The 16,303-nt window shown below is 36.4% G+C and overlaps 1 pseudogene; it reads left to right on the forward strand.

Moving 5' to 3' along the window:
• The first annotated feature begins 14,723 nt into the window (after nt 1-14,723).
• Fundc2-ps2 (FUN14 domain containing 2, pseudogene 2) lies at nt 14,724-15,882 on the forward strand (annotated as a pseudogene).
• The last annotated feature ends 421 nt before the right edge of the window (nt 15,883-16,303 follow it).

A 16,303-nucleotide genomic window follows, 5' to 3' on the forward strand; every position in this document is an offset into this window, starting at 1 on the left:
GCAGTAAGGGAAAAAGGTCAAGTAACATATAAAGGCAGACCTATCAGAATCACACCAGACTTTTTGCCAGAAACTATGAAAGCCAGAAGATCCTGGACAGATGTCATACAGACACGAAGAGAACACAAATGCCAGCCCAGGTTACTGTATCCTGCAAAACTCTCAATTAACATAGATGGAGAAACCAAGATATCCCGTGACAAAACCAAATTTACACAATATCTTTCTACAAATCCAGCACTACAAAGGATAATAAATGGTAAAGCCCAACATAAGGAGGCAAGCTATACCCTAGAAGAAGCAAGAAACTAATCGTCTTGGCAAGAAAACAAAGAGAAGAAAAGCACACAAACATAACCTCATATCCAAATATGAATATAACAGGAAGCAATAATCACTATTCCTTAATATCTCTCAACATCAATGGCCTCAACTCCCCAATAAAAAGACATAGAATAACAAACTGGATACGCAACGAGGACCCTGCGTTCTACTGCCTACAGGAAACACACATCAGAGACAAAGACAGACACTACCTCAGAGTGAAAGGCTGGAAAACAACTTTACAAGCAAATGTTCTGAAGAAGAAAGCTGGAGTATCCTTTCTAATATCAAATAAAATCAATTTTCAACTAAAAGCCATCAAAAAAAGATAAGGAAGGGCACTTCATATTCATCAAGGGAAAAATCCACCAAGATGAACTCTCAGTCCTAAATATCTATGACCCAAATACAAGGGCACCTAAATACGTAAAAGAAACCTTATTAAAGCTCAAAAGACACATTGTACCTCACAGAATAATAGTAGGAGATTTCAACACCCCACTCTCATCAATGGACAGATCATGGAAACAGAAATTAAACAGAGACGTAGACAGACTAAGAGAAGTCATGAGCCAAATGGACTTAATAGATATTTATAGAAAATTCTATACCAAAGAAAAAGGATATACCTTCTTCTCAGCTCCTCATGGTACTTTCTCCGAAATTGACCATATAATTGGTCAAAAAACAGGCCTCAACAGGTACAGAAAGATAGAAATAATCCCATGGGAGCTATCACACAACCATGGCCTAAAACTGGTCTTCAATAACAATAGGGGAAGAATGCCCACATATACGTGGAAATTGAACAATGCTCTACTCAATGATAACCTGGTAAAGGAAAAAATAAAGAAAGAAATTAAAGACTTTTTAGAATTTAATGAAAATGAAGGTACAACATACCCAAACTTATGGGACACAATGAAAGATGTGCTAAGAGGAAAACTCATAGCGCTGAGTGCCTGCAGAAAGAAACAGGAAAGAGCATATGTCACCAGCTTGACAACACACCTAAAAGCTCTAGAACAAAAAGAAGCAAATACACCCAGGAGGAGTAGAAGGCAGGATATAATCAAGCTCAGAGCTGAAATCAACCAAGTAGAAACAAAAAGGACCATAGAAAGAATCAACAGAACCAAAAGTTGGTTCTTTGAGAAAATCAACAAGATAGATAAACCCTTAGCCAGACTAACGAGAGGACACAGAGAGTGTGTCCAAATTAAGAAAATCAGAAATGAAAAGGGAGACATAACTACAGATTCAGAGGAAATTCAAAAAAATCATCAGATCTTACTATAAAAGCCTATATTCAACAAAACTTGAAAATCTGCAGGAAATGGACAATTTCCTAGACAGACACCAGGTACCAAAGTTAAATCAGAAACAGATAAGCCAGTGAAACAACCCCATAACTCCTAAGGAAATAGAAGCAGTCATTAAAGGTCTCCCAACCAAAAAGAGCCCAGGTCTAGATGGGTTTAGTGCATAATTCTATCAGACCTTCATAGAAGACCTCATACCAATATTATCCAAACTATTCCACAAAATTGAAACAGATGGAGCAATACCGAATTCCTTCTATGAAGCCACAGTTACTCTTATACCTACACCACACAAAGACCCAACAAAGAAAGAGAACTTCAGACCAATTTCCCTTATGAATATCGATGCAAAAATACTCAATAAAATTCTGGCAAACCGAATCCAAGAGTACATCAAAACAATCATCCACGATGATCAAGTAGGCTTCATCCCAGGCATGCAGGAATGGTTTAATATATGGAAAACCATCAACATGATCCATTATATAAACAAACTGAAAGAACAAAAGCACATGATCCTTTCATTAGATGCTGAGAAAGCATTTGACAAAATTCAACACCCCTTCATGATAAAAGTCCTGGAAAGAATAGGAATTCAAGGCCCATACCTAAACATAGTAAAACCCATATACAGCAAACCAGTTGCTAACACTAAACTAAATGCAGAGAAACTTGAAGCAATCCCACTAAAATCAGGGACTTGACAAGGCTGCCCACTCTCTCCCTACTTATTCAATATAGTTGTTGAAGTTCTAGCCAGAGCAATCAGAAAAAAAAGGAAGTCAAGTGGATACAGATCGGAAAAGAAGAAGTCAAAATATCACTATTTGCAGATGATAAGATAGTATTTTTAAGTGATCCCAAAAGTTCCACCAGAGAACTACTAAAGCTGATAAACAACTTCAGCAAGTGGCTGAGTATAACGTTAATTCAAATAAATCAGTAGCCTTCCTCTACACAAAAGAGAAACAAGCCGAGAAAGAAATTAGGGAAACGACACCCTTCATAATAGATCCAAATAATATAAAGTACCTCGGTGTGACTTTAACCAACCAAGTAAAAGATCTGTACAATAGGAACTTCAAGACTCTGAAGAAAGAAATTGAAGAAGACCTCAGAAAATGGAAAGATCTCCCATGCTCATGGATTGGCAGGATTAATATAGTAAAAATGGCCATTTTACCAAAAGTGATCTACAGATTCAATGCAAATACCATCAAAATAACAATCCAATTCTTCAAAGAGTTAGACAGAACAATTTGCAAATTCATCTGGAATAACAAAAAAACCAGGATAGCTAAAACTATCCTCAACAATAAAAGGACTTCAGGGGGAATCACTATCCCTGAACTCAAGCAGTATTACAGAGCAATAGTGATAAAAACTGCATGGTATTGGTACAGAGACAGACAGATAGAACAATGGAACAGAATTGAAGACCCAGAAATGAACCCACACACTTATGGGCACTTGATTTTTGACAAAGGAGCCAAAACCATCCAATGGAAAAAAGATAGCATTTTCAGCAAATGATGCTGGTGCAACTGGAGGTCAACTTGTAGAAGAATGCAGAGAGATCCATGTTTATCACCCTGTACAAAGCTTAAGTCCAAGTGGATAAAGGATCTCCACATCAAACCACATACACTCAACCTAATAGAAGAAAAACTAGGGAAGCATCTGGAACACATAGGCACGGGAAAAAATTTCCTGAACAAAAGACCAATGGCTTATGCTCTAAGATCAAGAATAGACAAATGGGATCTCATAAAACTGCAAAGCTTCAGTAAGGCAAAGGACACTGTGGTTAGGACAAAATGGCAACCAACAGAATGGGAAACATCTTTACCAATCCTACAACAGATAGAAGCCTTATATCCAAAATATACAAAGAACTCAAGAAGTTAGACCGCAGGGAGACAAATAACCCTATTAAAAAATGGGGTTCAGAGCTAAACAAAGAATTCACAGCTGAGGAATGCCGAATGGTTGAGAAACACCTAAAGAAATGTTCAACATCTTTAGTCATAAGGGAAATGCAAATCAAAACAACCCTGAGATTTCACCTCACACCAGTGAGAATGGCTAAGATCAAAAACTCAGGTGACAGCAGATGATGGCAAGGATGCGGAGAAAGAGGAACACTCCTCCATTGTTGGTGGGATTGCAGACTTGTACTAACATTCTGGAAATCAGTCTGGAGGTTCCTCAGAAAATTGGACATTGAACTGCTTGAGGATCCTGCTATACCTCTCTTGGGAATATACCCAAAAGATGTCCCAACATATAAAAAAGGCACATGCTCCACTATGTTCATAGCAGCCTTATTTATAATAGCCAGAAACTGGAAACAACCCAGATGCCCTTCAACAGAGGAATGGATACAGAAAATGTGGTACATCTACACAATGGAATATTACTCAGCTATCAAAAACAATGACTTTATGAAATTCGTAGGCAAATGGTCGGAACTGGAAAATATCATCCTGAGTGAGGTAACCCAATCACAGAAAAACACACATGGTATGCACTTATTGATAAGTGGTTATTAGCCCAAATGCTTGAATTATCCTAGATGCCTAGAACAAATGAAACTCAAGACGGATGATCAAAATGTGAATGCTTCACTCCTTCTGTAAAAGGGGACCAAGAATACCCTTGGCAGGGAATAGAGAGGCAAAGATTAAAACAGTCACAGAAGGAACACCCATTCAGAGCCTGCCCCACATGTGGCCCGCACATATACAGCCACCCAATTAGACAAGATGGATGAAGCAAGGAACTGCAGGCCGACAGGAGCCGGATGTAGATCTCTCCTGAGAGACACAACCAGAATACAGCAAATACAGAGGCGAATGCCAGCAGCAAACCACTGAACTGAGAATAGGTCCCCTATTGAAGGAATCAGAGAAAGAACTGGAAGAGCTTGAAGGGGCTCGAGACCCCTTATGAACAACTATGCCAAGCAACCAGAGCTTCCAGGGACTAAGCCACTACCTAAAGTGTATACATGGACTTACCCTGGACTCTGACCTCATAGGTAGCAATGAATATCCTAGTAAGAGCACCAGTGGAAGGGGAAGCCCTGGGTCCTGCTAAGACTGAACCCCCAGTGAACTAGATTGTTGGGGGGAGGGTGGCAATGGGGTAAGGATGGGGAGGGGAACACCCATAAAGAAGGGGGGGGAGGTATTAGGGGGATGTTTGCCCGGAAACCGGGAAAGGGAATAACACTCAAAATGTATATAAGAAATACTCAAGTTAATAATAATAAAAAAATACACATTTAGTCCAACGCCCAAAGTCCCCATAGTATATAGCAATCTCAACAATGTTGAAAGTCATAAGTTCTGAGTCTCTTCTGAAAGTCATACAATCACTTAACTATAATCCCCAAAGCAAAACAGGAAACTAGCTGGGAAACTCTGCATCTCCATGTCTGATGTCAAAGGAATCTTCACATTTTCAATTTCTGGGCAATTTCTAAAATCTATGTTAAATCAAATTTAATTGGACAAATATAAACAATATTTGAGATGGTTACAAAAATGAATAGGCTTTTTTATTATAGCAGATTTAATAAAAAAATAAGTCTTCAAATAATATGGAAATTATTTTATTGACTCAGAATCTAGTGAAAATAGAGAATAAATTATAATTTTAGAAAATGGCAGAATAGCACAGACAAGCAAGTTCAGCTTTCTTACTTTATAAATGATAATGTTAGACTGAGGTTAGGATGCTTTAAAGTTGAAATAGTATGTTACTATTAATTAGGACTTTAGATTCTTATTTTAATACATTGAAATATGCTAATATGTCTCCAAATATTGCTTTGAATTTGATTTTCTTTATGTGTAGTATAAGAATAATGAGAACTGGTTTTTTAATTAGATGTTATACAATGACAAAAGCTATGCACCTTGAACAGCAATAACATTTTAGAAGAAAAGCATAGCACTAGAATTCATAGATATAATAGATATCTGCAAGGCCATAGAATGACTCATCTATAGGGTTAGGTTGTTTATTCTAGTTAAACATTAAAATTACAGGAGTTTTTTCCTAGCCAACTGACATATGTGAAATCTGTAAAAACCCCAAAGCATACTTGGGAATTTTCTGAAAATCATGAACTTTTTATTTGATCTATTCCTTACTTGTAGTCTGTTTCTTTTTACATAAGACAGTAAACACACACACACACACACACACACACACACACACACACACATATAATCACTAAGAAAATACTAAAAAGTCAGAAATGAATTACACGAGCTGCAAATTTGTGAATACACTGAACCTACGCAACACGAGCGAGATCTGCTTTCAGCACCTTAGTTGAATTTTCAGTAATTAAGAATATGGAGTTAAGAAATTCATTTGATATTTTGGCATGCATGTTTACATTTTATACTTCTTGTTTCTATCGGAATTAATAATCATCTTTGAAAATCTCAGCCTCCAGAATCTTGTTTTGCTATGGGTCATATAATTTTCATAACGACTATAAGCTTAATGAATGAAGAATTTATATTGGCAATGTTATAATATATTATATTCAAAACCCAACAGCTAAACTTGCATACCTTGGATTAAGGGGACCCATTTTATCCTAATAGACTATTGACAGAAATGCATAATTTATGATTATTAAATTAAATCTTAAATGTGAGAGAAACATTTGAATACACTTTAATTTCATAGGAATTCCAAGTTGCTTAACATTAGGTTCATTATGTTTTATTTCTTTTTTTTTTAAATTTAACCTAATAGTAAGCAAGAGGATTATTTTTTTACAATGTAGTCACATTGAGAATTGGGACAAAGAGATCTAGTGAACTCCGCAAGTCCATGGTTAGGGCCTTGAACTGAAATCAATGATTAAATAGAGTGTCAAAATATGCATATCTAAGAAGTATTTGTCAATGTATGCTTCAGCCCAGCATTGGCCATCATGACCTGGGTTTTGCTTTCATAGTATAAGATGGTCTGACAAGTTCTTAGAAAAGTTTGAAAACCTCTGAGTGACTGATACATAACATTCCTGGTCAATTTCTCTTTCTTCGGGGATAGTTCTCTTGTGTTATTTGCCTTCATCCAGGTATATTTGATCAAGTAATATTATGCATAGTATATTATGTTTTGTATTGCCTATATTACAAATAGTATCTAGCACAGAATTAAATCAGTAACTTGCTGCCAAAGACAAAGTATTAAGTATATTACAATTTTGCTACTTATGTTAATGGAAAATAGGTATTTTGTGTTCATATCAACTTTGCATCTTGCTTTCATACAGATGATAATGTTTTTCTTGATTTTCACACTAGTTTAGATGAATTCAGGTAGTTAATAAAGATTAATTCTCCTTTCTTAAGAAAATAAAAGAAATGAAATATCAGAAAAAAAGCAAAGATTTCCTTTGCTTGCATTGATGTTCATTTCTTGTACATGAAGTCCAAGATTTGCAGATTCTTGTGAGTTAATATATGCTAATTCTTAGTGCATCAACAACACATTCACTCACTTTCTCTAGCATCATTACTCTTTCTATTCCATCTTCTGCAATGACAGGAAGCTGTGAGATATAACTGTCCAGTTGAGATTTCAGTTATTCTCAGTTCTTTATTTCTGTACAATAACTGGTTATTGGTCTATATACTACTTAAAATAATACATTGAGAAAAAGATACTGCTCTAATAAAAGTGCAATGATGTATCATTTTATCAGGAAAAGAAACATTATTTGAAATTGTGTTAATGCAATGTGCATCTAACAGAATTAGTTCATCCCATAAGGCCAGTGACCTGTTTAGCTACAAGTTCTTGGGTCTATTATCAGTGTCAGCCATGTATTTGAGCAAAATGTCATTGGTTTCTCCCATTATGTTCATAGTACTGTGTAAAACTATCATTCTAAATGTGTAGATATAATAGCATTCAGGGATCACAGCAACAGAAAACCATTAATTACTTTCCTCTAGAAGCTACATGTACAACACCTTCAATCACTATAAAAGCTAGTTAGTACGAATGAAGGATCATGCTGGTCCCAGCTGGATTTCTCTATTTCCTGTGACTCAATAGCATGTTGTCTTCATCTATGGGGTCATCTATGAGGTAAGTTTAAAACAGTAGAACAGGACCCAGACACTGGATGTTCCTTGATCCACGAATGGATAAAAAATATGTGGTACATTTACAAATGGAGTATTACTCAGCTATTAAAATAGACATAATGAAAATTGAAGGCAAATGGATGGAGCTATTAAAAATTAACCTGTGAGATGTAGCACACACCCAGAAAGATAAACATGGTATTAGTCATAAGTGAATATTAGCTTTAAAGTAAAGGATTACTATATTACCGTCCATAGACCTAGAGTAGCAAAGTAGCAGGGGCTCAAGGAGGGGATGCAGGGATCTCCCTGGGAAGGGAAACCACCATAGTTTCTAAGAGAAGACTTGGGTATGGGAACAGAAGGTATTAGATGAGGGGTACAGATAGAAGTAGAAAATACTGGGAGATACAATTGACATTGGATGACATCTCAGGGATAAATTATAAAGGTAGTGCAATTGAAACTTCAAGGAATCTACAAGGCTGACCCTACGTTTCCTAGCAATGTGGAGTACGCAGTCTGAACTGGCCATCCCCTGTAACCAGGCAAGACTGTCAGCAGAGAGACTGGGGCAGTCACAAAACTTTAGATCTGTAATTTGTTCTGATAATGATATATGCTGGGGTAAATATATACAGAACCACGCTTGAGAGAGAAACCCATCCTTGACACTTCTGCAGGGTTAGAACACAGAGACATAGGATATAAACAAACATGACTGACAAAAAAGAAAGGAAAGACTGAAGGAAGGAAGGAAGGAAGGAAGGAATGGAGGGAGGGAGGGGGAAGGGAAGGAAGAAATAGTCAATAAAATAATTTCTAATGATATTTTGCTCTAATCATAGTTTGGTACCTAGCTTAGTTGTCATCAAAGAGACTTCATTCAGCAGCTGATGGAAAGAGATGTAGAGACCTAGGCAAACATTAGCCTCTGTTTGGGTAATTTCCTTTTTAAAAACATCAAATTTTAATTTAAAAAAGCAGAAAGAACAATGATTGCACTAGACACTTACCATTAGATATTTCAGAACGAACAAATCAATTATAGATTTATGTCATCTCTTTCTTTTACTACCTTTCGTGAAAATTCAGGTTTTCTCATTTTCTATGTGTTTACAATACAGAAACTTAATAAGAAGAAATGAAAGTTAGAGGAAAAATATGGAGAATGAAAATGAATTTCTTGTTCTAATCAGAAGAAGTATAATATGATTTACATAAAATGAAGTTATTCAGTACAAGACATTTTTCTATCATAGTAGTATGTTTATATCCTTTTATTTTTTCTGAATGTTAAAATGCCCTTTATTGTTATAAATGATAATATGATGCATCTGTATAATTCATATTTGTTTTTAATATATAGTGGTGTTTTAGTATAAAACATTTTTATAGAGAATGTAAACAATATGCATACAAGTTATAAGACATAGTAGTGAAGCAAATAGTCATAATCAAGATATATTATGGCCTAGAGTTGGTCCTTTTCTATAAAAAATGAATTGATAACTATTAAAAGTTAAGTGCCAAGAAACCAGAGCTGGTTATGAAATATCCTATTTCAATACCATTTAAGCTACTTATCTTGGAAACCTTGCTAGTGATAATACGCTACACTGTGCTACACTGGCTACATTATTCCTGTATCTGAATTATTTGAAGAGAACAAGCATATAAATAAAGTGAATTAAAGGAGCTTCTGGATTTGTGCACAGTCTATATTAAATAAAATTCTTAGTGAAATAGTTCTATATTATTTTCCACTGCATTAAAGAACCTTATACTCATGACTACTACATTCTTATCAAGTAGAGAAACTGTGGATCCGATTTCTATGAACAAATGGTACTTTTATAATTAATATATTAACTATTTATATGCAAATTTCAACCACAGGAATGCTTATACCAGATTAAGCACACACACACATTACAGACTTTTCAACTACGAAAGCTAAGTTTAAGACATCAATACTTAAAATGGAGAATTCTGTTTAAATAAAATTCCTAAAGAATTAAGAAAAATTCTAAACCTCATCATTTTATTCAAGTTAAAGATAATTCAAATGAGTTCATTTTTTTTACTGTTCATATAGTTGTGTCATCCTTCTTGACTATATGAAGCTGGAGTTAAAGAGCTCTCTGAAGATGGTGATGAAATTTAGGGAAATTATCTGAACAATGTTTGAGTTTCTAATTGTGGTGAGAAATAATCATTGATCTTGTTTGCCTCTCCCAGTGCTCGAAGTCCTGAGTATATGCATATTGTTTACTGTTTACTATCCTTTTCTTTAGACTTGGAAAATATCTAATTGTATCTTAATATCATTTTTCCCACAGTTAATTTGAATATTATTCAAACTCAGGACACCAAATTTTAGCTTATTTCTCTAACAATCTTTTAAAATTAACATGACTAAATAATGAATGTTGGTTTATTGTAGTTTTAAATGATATACATGTCTCTGAATATACCTAAATTGATCCATTCCTTTTACAATATTCATATTGTTTCTGGTTTTGTTTTTTGTTTTTTTTTTTTAATTAACTTGAGTATTTCTTATTTACATTTCGAATGTTATTCCCTTTCCCGGTTTCCAGGCAAACATCCCCCTGATCCCTCCCCCTCCCCTTCTTAATGGGTGTTCCCCGCCCCATCCTCCCCCCATTGCCACCCTCCCCCCAACAATCTAGTTCACTGGGGGTTCAGTCTTAGCAGGACCAAGGTCATCCCCTTCCACTGGTGCTCTTACTAGAATATTCATTGCTACCTATGAGGTCAGAGTCCAGGGTCAGTCCATGTATACACTTTAGGTAGTGGCTTAGTCCCTGGAAGCTCTGGTTGCTTGGCATAGTTGTTCATAAGGGGTCTCGAGCTCCTTCAAGCTCTTCCAGTTCTTTCTCTGATTTCTTCAACGGGGGGTCCTATTCTCAGTTCAGTGGTTTGCTGCTGGCATTCGCCTCTGTATTTGCTGTATTCTGGCTGTGTCTCTCAGGAGCAATCTACATCCGGCTCCTGTCGGCCTGCAGTTCCTTGCTTCATCCATCTTGTATAATTGGGTGGCTGTATATGTATGGGCCACACGTGGGGCAGGCTCTGAATGGGTGTTCCCTAGTTTTTCTTCTATTAGTTTGAGTGTGTCTGGTTTGATGTGGAGGTCCTTGATCCACTTGGACTTAAGCTTTGTACAGGGTGATAAGCATGGATCGATCTGCATTCTTCTACATGTTGCCCTCCAGTTGAACCAGCACCATTTGCTGAAAATGCTATCTTTTTTCCATTGGATGGTTTTGGCTCCTTTGTCAAAAATCAAGTGACCATAGGTGTGTGGGTTCATTTCTGGGTCTTCAATTCTATTCCATTGGTCTATCTGTCTGTCTCTGTACCAATACCATGCAGTTTTTATCACTATTGCTCTGTAAAACTGCTTGAGTTCAGGGATAGCGATTCCCCCTGAAATCCTTTTATTGTTGCGGATAGTTTTAGCTATCCTGGGTTTGTTATTATTCGAGATGAATTTGCAAATTGTTCTGTCTAACTCTTTGAAGAATTGGATTGGTATTTTGATGGGGATTACATTGAATCTGTAGATCGCTTTTGGTAAAATGGCCATTTTTACTATTAAATGTGTATTTTTATTATGCTATGGGTAGATGTGACCCCCATAGACTCATGTGTTTAAGCAAGCATATGGGGGCCAGGGAGTGGAATGTGTTGGTCTGAGTAGGTTTGGTCCAGGGATTGACACTGTGTGGAGATGTGGACTTGTTGGAGGAAGTATGTCACTATGGGTGTGGGCTTTAAGACCCTCCTCCTAACCATGTGGGAGCCAGTCTTACTAGCCTTAGATAAAGATATAGAACTCTTAGCTCTTCCTGCACTATGATAATGGACTGAACCTCTGAACTTGTAAGCCAGCCCCAATTAAATGTTGTCCTTATAAGTGTTGCCTTGGTCATAGTGTCCGTTCATAACAATAAAACCCTAACTAAGAAAAAAAAAAGAAATTGCCTAGAGATATGGCTAAAATTCAGTTATCATTTAATAAATCAATCTGACATTTTGCATTTTTAATATGGTTCTAGATAATAAGTAGCATTTGAGGACTACTGGGTCACAAATCAGACTTAAAGTATTATGCAACTGTGTTAAATTTGAGAGATACCATTCAAAATCTTGGAGGATTCTCAGGCAGGAATAGAGAATGTACTTATCATTTCTCTTTAATTTAACCCTTCTACAGAAATATTTTATCCCTTAGAGTCTGAAGCTATCAAAGACAAACATGAGTACAGCACCAAGATTTAATCAGTTTATTGGTTGTTTATGTATACTTCTTTATGAATAAATAGAACGGTATTGTCACTAAACAGTATTATCATTGAATGTGTTTTGAAATATGAATTTTAAGTTCTCAGCACCTTTCTATGATCTCAATTCTTTTTTAAAAAGTGGTTATTTATTTACATTTCAACTGTTATCCAACTTCTCAGTTTTCCCTCCACAAACCCCATATTCCCTTCCCCCTCCCCTGCCTCCTTGAGGGTGGCCCTCTACCTGCCCTCCCACTCCTGCCTCAGTGTGTAGCATTCCCCTAACCTGGGTCATTAAGCCTCTACTAGACCAAGGGACTCCCAGTGATGCCTGATAAAGCAATATTTTGCTACATGTCCAGCTGGAACTATGGGTCCCCCTCCTGTTTACTCTTTAGTTCATGGTTTAATCCCTGGGATCTTTGAGTGGTCTGGTTGGTTGATATTCTTTTTCTTCCTATGGGGTTGCAAACCCCTTTAGTTCCTTCAGTCTTTGTTTGCTCTAATTTCACCATTGGGGTCCCTGATCTCAGTCCAATGTTTGGTTCCGTGGATCCTCATCTGTATGGGTCAGGTTCTGGCAGTGCCTCTCAGGGGACAGCTATACCAGACTTCTGTTAGCAAACTCTTTTTGGCATCTGCAATAGTGTCTGGGTTTGGTGTTTGCAGATAGGATTGATCCCTAGCTTGGACAGTCTCTGGATTACCTTTCCTTCAGTCTCTGCTCCACTCTTTGTCCATGCATTTCCTTTTGAGAGCAGGAATTATGGATCAATAGTTTTGAGGTGGATATGTGGCCCCATCCCTCAACAGGGACCATGCCTATCCACTGGATATGGTTTTCTTTTTATTGGGCATTTCAGGTAATGTCCTCCTTGTTGTTTCCTGGGAAACTTTTGGGTCACTTGCATCTGGGACTTTATAGTGGCTACCTCCAGGTTCCTCTCCCTTACTGCTACATACCTACATGCAAATTCCTGATCCTCTGCAATTCTCCTCCATCTCCTCCTGTATCTGAATCAGACCCCCTCCATTTCTCTACCCCTCCTTTCTCCCTCCCAGATCCCTCTCTTCTTCTATTTCTGGAGATTATTTTCTTCCCCCTTCTGAGTAGGACTGTAGCATCCACACTTAGGAGTGATCTTCTTTCACCTTGGGTTTCATATGATCAGGGATTACAAGGCTTTGTATTTGGAAGTACAATTCTAAAATCCACTCCTCTATTAAAGAGTTTTTCTTCTCTCTATTTTTGATCCCGTCTTCCACAATTGTTATATTACTTGTATCAGTTGGGGTTTTTTGTTTTGTTGTTTTATTTGCTTGTTAATGCTTTGCTTTTTTTGATATGGTCTCTAAAGCCATCAGGCCTTGAATTTACTATGTAGGACAAGCTTACCTCAACCTTGTAAGTGGTAGGTTCGTAAAACATAGAAAATGCTGTTTTGGCTTTCGTTCATTGAAATACCAATAAAATAAAAATAATCTTCAAGTTGAAACTATATATTCTTCTATACTGACTATTTTTTACGAGCAAATAATTTTGAATAAAGTTCAACAGCAGGGTACCATATGATATTTCTAATCTACATAAGGGGTTCAGAGTCTAACACTATTTTAAAAAATTATTATAGTAGCAAAGACTTTGGTGGGTACATGCAAAGTAGCTGACATATTGGAGACCTGTAACCTCAAATTACAAAATGAATATACATCTTCAGGTCAAAAAAGCTTATTTTAAGTTGTAGGGCAGTCAGTAACACACATTAGTGAGGAAAGTTAAAGATCTTAAACACTGAACTATCATATTAGAGGGCTCCTATTTGGTTCACTAACTCAGAAGACTATGTCAGTGGAAAAATAAAATAATTAGTAGATTTTAATCAGTAAAAAATACAGAAAATTAAAATGTACACCAAACACACACACACACACACACACACACACACACACACACACAAACTTGTAAAAAAATTAAGAATTTTAAAGAGAAAAATAGCAGTTAAGCAAAAGAATTTCTAGTTGTAGCATGGTCAACTATATGCAAGATGGTTCTTATTATCTTTGGACACATACATTTATAGACAGATACAATTTACTAAAAAGATCAAACAAATGTGATCATTTCTGACAGATATTACATTAAGATGTTTTTTGTAAAAATATAGTAGTGATCCCTTTTCGTTGTTCTGTTTAAAAGCTTGAGAACTATATTTATTTCTGGGATGATACAGGACAGAAGCTCTTTACTTTTCAATATTCAAAATAAATGCAGATGATGTGTTTTGTGAATTAAAATGTAGTAATACTCTTACAAAGTTGACGAACTATATAACATTTTATTTCTGATTCATTAAAAAAACATCGAGGAAACCATGTGAACGTGAGCTCCTCATTTGTACCACAAAGTGCAAAAATATAAAGGGACATACTTTCCACTCAGTGCAAGAACAGTGTAGATTTAGATATAAAAGGATTATGCTATATTTATTTTTAAAGTATATTCTAGCAATGAATACTCAAGTGCCTGCAGGGTACTTCCTATCATGGGATGCCTCAGGAGAACCCAAACATTGCAGTGAGGAAACATTCTGGAGAGTGCTCTGGGGCTTGGCCGAGGTGTGTGGCAGGGCTGTGCTATGATATTATCCTGCTCAGGTCCTAAAGCCTTTGAAAGCTGCTCCCATAGAGGAAAATTTGATCAAAAATTTGAGCTGCTGTGTCTTGCAAAACTGACTAAAAAGCAACACATGGTGCCATGGCTGTTTAAGTAGGAGTCTGGGCCTTCATCTGTATAGTGTAGTAGTCCAGCTTTAAAGCAGATCTGTTACTGGATAATGTGCTTTCATATTCCGGAAGGTTGGAGCATTGGCTGCAACAGCTTTAAGATGTAGATTTGTTCTTTTTCAGCTGGCAAATCATACTGGGTACATCAAAGCTGACTGTGACCAATAGAGAAAGAGAAGAAAAAGCCAAAGATCAGTTGAAGACTTGTAAGAATGACCAAACACTGACTGAGCTCAAGATCAAAGCTGAGGAGGTTGTGTCATTTGTAAAGAAGAATGTTCTAGTGACTGGAGAATTTTAATCTAACAACATAGCTGTTGTGGCAAGGGATCACATCTAAGGTCTTCTGGGTTGGTGTGATCTGGTTTGAATGCAGATGTTTAGTACACACATCATTAATCCCCCTGGCTGGAATACAGACATGCATTTAGTACATATTTTTAATCCCAAGAATGATGTCTACGGATGGGAAAGACAAACCGATAAATCAAAGAAAGATTTGACAGAATAGTCAGAGATAGGATACACCCAACTCCCACTAGATTAGATATAAAAAAGAGGCTCCTGAAGAGTGAAGAGTTAAATGAATTCAGTCTGTCAAAATCAGAGTCTTATTCAGTCACTCAGTTCAGTGAATGCAATATAGTTCAGCTGTGCTACTACAGTGGAATTGATTTCAATTCCATTCAGTTCCTGAAGAGGGCGTTGAAGTCAGAGAATATAAAAAACAACAACAACAACAACAAAAAAATCAGAACATTAGAATAGATTACCAGATTTAGTTTGAGGCCAAGCAGAGCAATTCATTGAGAACCTGAGAGAAGCCAGATTGAATCGATCAGCTCAGATAAGAATTTGAGACAGAAGAATTGACTTGAACTACCCTCCCAGAGTTCAGAAAGAACTGGAAAGGATGAGCTTATTTGGCAGTAAGTCTCAGAGATGACAATTTCATTTGTCTAATAACAGTTATATTTACATGGAGGTTTTCTGCTTGCTATGGAATCCTAAGAAACAGAACTTTATAATTTTTTCTCTTTTTCTCCCTTGTCAATGTTCTGCACTCAAAAATAGAAAAATCAACATTCCTTTTCCTAGTCTTCACCTGTGTCTTCCTCCCTGTTGTGACAAATCTGGATGACTTCCATTGGTTTCTCCTGCTACAAGCTCAAAACAGGCTTTCTTATGAGCTTGACATGTTGGAAGAGAAAATAGATGCTAAATTTCTCCATACATGCCTCACTTTTTCAATGTGTAAGTGAGACATAATGTCCCTCTCTTCCTATCTAATATTCTTTCTAAATTTGATTTAGAAAAGTAGCATATAGTTACCTTAGTATGTGTTACATAGAGTGATTATATTTGCTTTAAGCATTAAGGGTTTTCCTATCTTGAGTGTGCTTTCATTTTTAGTTGATTTTAGATTATAGAA

The sequence above is a fragment of the Rattus norvegicus genome, chromosome X (assembly GCF_036323735.1).
Source record: "Rattus norvegicus strain BN/NHsdMcwi chromosome X, GRCr8, whole genome shotgun sequence".
In the NCBI taxonomy this organism is placed as follows: domain Eukaryota; kingdom Metazoa; phylum Chordata; class Mammalia; order Rodentia; family Muridae; genus Rattus; species Rattus norvegicus.